Source organism: Pinus tabuliformis, chromosome 5_1 (genome assembly GCF_031772625.1).
Source record: "Pinus tabuliformis cultivar Carrire ecotype Pingquan chromosome 5_1, CPIR1, whole genome shotgun sequence".
NCBI classification, from domain to species: domain Eukaryota; kingdom Viridiplantae; phylum Streptophyta; class Pinopsida; order Pinales; family Pinaceae; genus Pinus; species Pinus tabuliformis.
Window position 1 is genome coordinate 965,916,918 of NC_142305.1, and position 7,423 is coordinate 965,924,340.

Consider the following 7,423-nt stretch of genomic DNA (forward strand, 5'->3'; position numbering starts at 1 on the left):
GTTTTCCCCCTCACCTTACTTTACTTTATTGAGCTTCCAAGGGTTAACCGAAAACAATTGACTAGAGTAGGTGACACTAGTTAGCGCACAAGCATTGTGTTTTCACCAAGGTTCACTTCGAACAATACATATTTTCCACTTTCCTGCACTGGAACTTGAACCCAAGAGTAATATTGTGTCTTCTTCTTCCTTTTGAAAGATTGGAGGTTCCTCTTCTTTTTCCACAACTTCTGCTAGCTCTTCAAGAGTGGGGAAGATTGCTTCTTCCATAGATGATATTACCATTCTCGTGGGAGTAGTATTTTGCTTCCTTTGCGAATATGGAAGAGCATACACTCTTGGAATCAGTCCAACAATTTTAGCGAATTGACGGGTGATGGGACAAATAACGTGAATGTGCTGATATAGAATTTCTTGGTTGGTTCAGGGAGGTGAGAAATGACCAACTTCAAAGTTGCGCGTAGGGGAGAGGGAAAGAGTGTTACTGCCTTGACCAGATGATGGATGAGTTGGTTCGGTGGGCAGTGAGCCATAAACTACTCGCATCCGTCCTTCTAGAACCAGAAATGTTGACGGTGCTAGACCCACCAACATTAAGGGTATCTCCCAGTATGAAGTCCCAATTAGACCTCACGCCATTTGGTGTAGGAGTCTCATCCGGTACGATGGCCCTGTTTCCATTTACTTAGAGATTTTCCTTAGCTCTTTTTGTTCATCACATGAGAGTGTTATGCTGGTGCCTTCAAAAAGCGAGGTGAGTATGCCTAGTGAGTGCGTAATGTAACTCGTGTCTCGGTTCTCTTACTACAAAGAGAGAGAGTAAAGTAATCCCCTAAGTCAGAGGTAATCGTATCACCCAGGAAGAGACACACGTGAACTAGAAAGGTTTGTCCAACATCCAACGAAATAGTCCACAATGGATGTGGTAGTCGTTAAAACAGAAGTGATGGGGATAACATGTACACCAACCAGCGGAATAGTCCACACGGATTGACAGTCGTTGGAAGTCGAACACAAATATGGTCTGTAAAGTATCCTGCGGAGTAGTCCACAAGGATGTGACAACGGTGATAAGAAGAACACATAGATATTCTGTCTAGTATCCCGCAGAGTAGTCCACATGGATGAGAAAACAATGATAACCAATACATCACATTCCCAACAATGTAGGTACTAAAACAAATGAAATAGTTCAACTGTCTTAGTACAGGTGAAACAAACATGCATTACAAATGCCGAAAGAATAGTCTTACAAACTTCTACAAAACATGCATGAAAATGCGCAAGCCTTAACAGGTTTTTGAATCAAGCAAAAGTCCCAAGACACATCTCTAGACCATACACCACTAGTCCCAATAGTAGGACGTTGGAGCCACTCCTTGCTCCTCAAAGAACTAATTGTCTACTCTCAAGCCTATGTGGGAGGAGCCAAGGTGAAAAGTCCTTGCTCATACAATGAGAGGGGTATATATAGCCAAAGGTGATGCTTACACTTGTGACTCTTGGACTACGTCATGAACGTTGAACTTCCTATGACTTTTCAGCTGCCATGACTCTTCAACTTCTTTTGTGTGTCCATTGGAATTCCACATTACATTACATTCAGTTACAACATATATGGCCCATAGTGGTGATGTGGCCAAGACAACTCATGACACAACTTGGCATGGCATTGCTAACTTGTACTAGTTCACTGTGGTGTCCATGTCAAGCTGCTATGTTGCTAAGTGATGAGAGGAGAGGGGGAGGACCTTGGTCCTTGTTTTGGCATGGGAGGATTTTCATTTTGGGAGGATTTTGGAGAAGGAGAAGGGAGATAAAAATGAGATAAATCAAACTTGGATCTATTGGATAGTGTTGGTTTTCACTGGGAAACACTACAATTGGTTGGACTTGGGCTCACAGGACTAGGGAACCTGTGGAGGTTTCCTGGGCTAGGAAATCATTCCTAGTTGGCTGGGAGGTAAATTCAGTCGGGTATCCAAGACAATCATCCTAACAGAGTCAAGAGCACCCCAAGCAAGCTACTAGAACATGTATTCTTCCATTCGTTGATTACTTACGTAAATTATTCCGATGAAATTTTTTACTTGTCTAATATTTTGTAAATAATTTTTACTTGTATATTATCATCAGATAAATGTTGAGCTATAAATGGCTATTTCCCTTCTTATTGTGTTTAAATTAAATAAAATTAATTTTAGATAAAGGACCCTAGGTTGGATCCTCACATATGGTATCAGAGCTCAAATTCGAAATCTAGGAACTAAACCCACCTACACACAAATCATGAGTAATATTATGCCTGGAAAAGGACTCAAACCTCTAGACTCTTAAGCACAACATTTCTTCAAACCTCCACTCTTAAGCACAATATTTTTAGTCTTTTATATTTAATATCAACTAGTCACCCATTCAAGAAGACACAATACGGGAAACTATGGAGCATGGGATTACCTATTAAATTAACTGATTAGTAACAAAGACAAAGAAGAGTGAGTCAAGGCAGTTAGAAACTTAGGCGATGAGGGAAAAACCAAACTGGGAAAATAGGTGCTACACCAGAGATGCAAACATTCGAGCGAGCTTCATAACTTGTTTTACTTTTGAATTCGTAGTATGCCCCTGATTTAAGAGTCACTGATTTAATGCTAGGCCATTCAAATTCTTGGTTACCATAACCATATGTGTGCAACTTAGTTTATGATGCCCGAGCTTATTTACCTTTCCATATTTTGGAGATGAATGGTTGAAATATAATTTGTAATGCCATTTTTTTTCCTCGATAACAGAAGGATTGTTTATCTATTTTTAAGCTTTATATCTCCATGGAGCATAGATGTATTCATTTAAGAAAATTATCGGTCACACTGGGATACCTACCTTTTTGAATTTCGCTATTTTTTTTTTTTTAAATTTCTGCGTTTACATTCATTCCACATATACATACATAGTCATGCAACTAATGCGATTGAAAAGAATATCTCAGACTTATTGCTACAACTTTAAACCCTACCCTGCTATACCTTCCAATTGTGAACTAAAAATTAATGTAGTGAAACTTAGGATCAATCATATTTGGTTTGGTTTGGTGAGAAAATGAGTCATCTGTCCACCATATCTACTATCCGAGTTGAACCCTCCCTTGTATCAGGTGAGAGATCAGAGCAGTGGATACCGAAGTAGTAGTAATACTGAGTATTGCTATGGATATTATTTATGTGCTAATTTCTGGCCTTTTTGTACATGCGAAATAATAAATGTCAAAATTCTCACCTTCAACTGATCCTGAGCATTATTTCTTTTAATTTTTGGTCATCAGTTCCCGCACTATGAGTTGGAATATGAAGCTGAAATTTTTCCTCTTGTTCAATCGCCTCGGCCCTGCCCCATCCCATCTAAATTAGAGTACAATTCTTAGAGCAAAATTTTTAGTTTCTTCCAATTTATTTCGTTAGTTTTGGGATTCCTATTGAAGGGGACTTGCAATCAAATCAAATCAATTAGACATAATGGAAACATCCAAAGGTAACTTCAGTTTCATTGCTGAAAGAGGATTAAAATGCTGAGGACATAGTTGAACTTAGGGGTAAAATTCAGATGTAAAGTGGGTGAATTGTGAATCCTATTATTCACTTCTTCGGTATAAGTCAATTATGGGGCTCCAAAAGCTTCCCAATCACTTTGTTTGCATGCCAAGTAAACCTGATGTAGGTAATCTGAAACAAATGAGGAGTTGGATACTTATGGGGTTGTGGAACTAAGCATTATGCCCACTCTCAAAGTGACCAATCAATATGAAAATTGAGTAAAGTAGGTTATATTTAGTTCTACTTTAACCCATGTCGAAACAACAAATTAGTTCTGCTTTAACCCAGGTTGACACCTAAAATATCAATCCACTAGATAAGCACAAATAAAGATACGATATCTCATTTGAAATTAAGAAAATGTGGGCCAAAAGTGCAATATATTCTTATTTAGTGAATTGTCCAGCGTTTAGTATATTAATATGTTGCATTTTACATTATTAAGTTAGTTGGATAAAAGCGGAGAGTTTACCTATCTAATTATACTCAATTCTACAAATAAGAGAGTAAAACAATTTAGTTATTTGTCTCCAAAAAATCAAGAAACTGAATCCCAACCCAAAACATTTTTCAGGAGAAAAAGTTGTATATATTGTATTATATAAGTCAAAAAAATTCGGTACATGCTGAGATTTGAGTATATAGACAGACCAGCTGAATCTTTTCAACGAGATAGCAACATAGAGAGATACAAAAAAATACTGGACAAAACTGCTTTTGGAGTCCCATAAATATGTTTTGGGTTGAATCCCAACCCAAAACATATGAAATAAATATCAGTTGTATTCACATTAAAGAGTAAAACATATGAAATAAATATCAATGTTATTCAGATTAAAGAGAAACAATCTACTTATTTGAGTTATTCACATTGAAAATCCCATATGCCTTAAGAACTATGAGGCATGTAGTCCTCATGCAAGGTGCCATGCTGTCATCGCTTCTCAATAATGAGTATATCTATGGTTTTTTTTTTGTAAATGTATACCTTTTTTTATTGTGAAATATATATCTATGTAAATGTATAATTTTTCTTAATTGTGAACTATGTTTAAATCTTCCAGTAAAAAGGTTCCTGTCAAATGAGTTAAATCGTGGGAATTTTATTTAAGTTTTTTTTAATATAGTTTTAAAAGTATCTATTCCTAGGATTGTGTTGAGTTCTTCACAATGGTGGAAGGGTAATTTAAAAAAAACGCAACGACTCATAACTTTATGGGACCAAATATCATTCAAATCATGTCAACTTATTTAATCATGTCAAGTTATTTACTAGTTCGTGACACAATAATTATTTATTTTGGGGTGATTTTTTTAAATTTACTATGTGAGTGTATTTTTCGAATTAGTTTTATATAAATGTCATTTTATTTTAGTAAGTAAATCAATGTGCAAAAGTCAAATGGATTTATAAGTTTCTTAACCTTATGAAAACAAGAAGGGCTGCACCACAACAAGTCCTTGCCTTGAGGGGGGAGCTTCAAGAAAACATGTTTTTCATGTAGAAAACAAGAACTATTTTCAATGGTTGCATAGCTAAAAGCGATTAATAGATTTGAACCTCTGCTAGGAAAATTCAAAGGTCCACGACACCTGAGCCATCCTAGTGAACCCCCTTAGGAGGCAGGAGTACCCAAATACAATCTAAGATCCTCTGTGTAATGTTCCCTCGTGTCATGTGATTTAGCTCCATGGGAATCATAGCATGGACCTGCACAATGTGCTAGATTACAAGCCACATCCTAGCAACAATGGCACCAACTGATTGACCCAACTACTAAGGATATTGTCATAAAGGACTAATTTATATTATTATTAAAAATTGCCTATACAAATAAAGTGACTCCTTTATAAAGATATTTAAGAGGTGAGTTTGCATTCTTAGGCTAATGGTTAGTGTCTAAGAGCTTTGATCATTGACAACAGTGTAGTCATAATACTTTTTAATCTTTGATACATAGAAAAAATAGAATCATAAAACAACATTGTAGAATAGGATGCCAATTTCAACATGGCTTCCTTTTTCATATATGTGTAAGAAATATATATCCCGAGAAAGATAAGAACCATATTTCTATTCTTGAATTTTGAACCTAAAAATGGATTTCTTGCAAACTTCAAAGCACAATCAACAAACTCATTCTAATATAAATGTCATAACACCAACTTAAAAGTACAAAAATTAGTGAGTGACAAGATTATTTAATGAATAATCGACTTATAGAGATATATAATTTCTTAACAGTAAAGAAACTTTTCAAATTTCATATTTGAGTAACCAAGAAGAAGCCCACTAGAATGGCATCAATTTCTATTACTATATGCTACAGAACCATACATGTGGGTCCATCTCTATAGGTTGGGCATCTACAAAATTCTAAACAAACCCAATAGCATGGATCTTTGAGGTTCTGTGAGGTTTCAATAAGCACATAGGTATGGATATTTTTGTTTCTATTAGATGGATTAATGCATAATTTTCGTAAGAATTCATACACAAAGTTGTGCAATCTTCAAAGCACAATCATCAAACTCCTAAAAGCAGTGCCATAGCACTGACTTAGAACAACAAAGTTAGTGAGAAACAAGACTATGTACTGAGTATAATTTCTTGATGCAAAACAACTCCACAGCTTTAGCATTCAAGTAACCAAGAGCAAGCTCACTTGAATAACATCATGTTCTAAATGCCTACACAACCATACATTGAGTTCTTCAAGATTCATGCAGAAGATCTTGGGATTAATGTCCCAGACTAACTGCCACTGTTGTGTGCTTCACTTGATGTCCATAGGTCAAATTCCAATGAGTTTACACTCGGTACGATCTATAAATGTGGGGAAGTGACCAGGGGATTCCCGCAAGGTTTATATTGGAAGAAGAAAATAAACATTGTAAACATAATAATCATTGATTTTCTTCTTGTGAATTCCACGTTTTGGTTTGCTATAATAACATCATACTAAGAGGAAAATAAATGCATCAATTTATAATACTAAGAGGAAAATAAATGCATTAATTTATAGAGTATTCTGATTTTAGTAAAGGAACACAGTTTGCACTTTGATGAAAAGATTACATATATTGATTTACACAATTTTAAAATCTTGAAGAAAATTATATAGGGTAATAACAAACCAGAAAACAAGGTTGATTTCTCATTTATAAATGATCACTTTCTTGATCTAGAAAATAGACATGGTCACATAGTTGAGTGAACAAAGGCAAAGAATCTTGTTGTCCATAATTAAGAAACATAATCAAATACAAAAGGCTTTATTAATATCAAATAAATCCCAATAACTTATGAGACCAATCTTAAACAGACAACACTAGGTATCATATTCTAGCAACCAAAATCTAGAAGTCAAAGCTAGCAAAAGTCTATTTGTTGAGGTGGTTGAGTAAAGCATCCAACTTCTTCCTTTAACAAGGTAAAACAAAAGCATGAAGAGTACAAAAAACATTAGGACTGTTGGGCCTCCAAAATATCTTTAAAATGACATCCACTTTCACCTTTATCGCCACCAATTCACTCACATGTCGCACCTCCATAACTATATAATCTTTCATTAGCCACCATTTTCATAAATATATGGGTGAAGATCCTTATTTACCAAAGTTATTTATTTTATGTGTTTAAAGTGAATTTATGATTAAAAACTAGGAAATTAACATGGTTTCGTGTATCTATATATGTGGCTTGAGTTTCATGACATGTGTAGGTTATTTGGAAGCTTCCAAAGCACCCTTATGTGGCCTCCAATGCTCAAATTCGAATTCCCTTCAAAGGAGATTTGGATAAAGGTCAAAGAAGGATATGTGTCCTATTT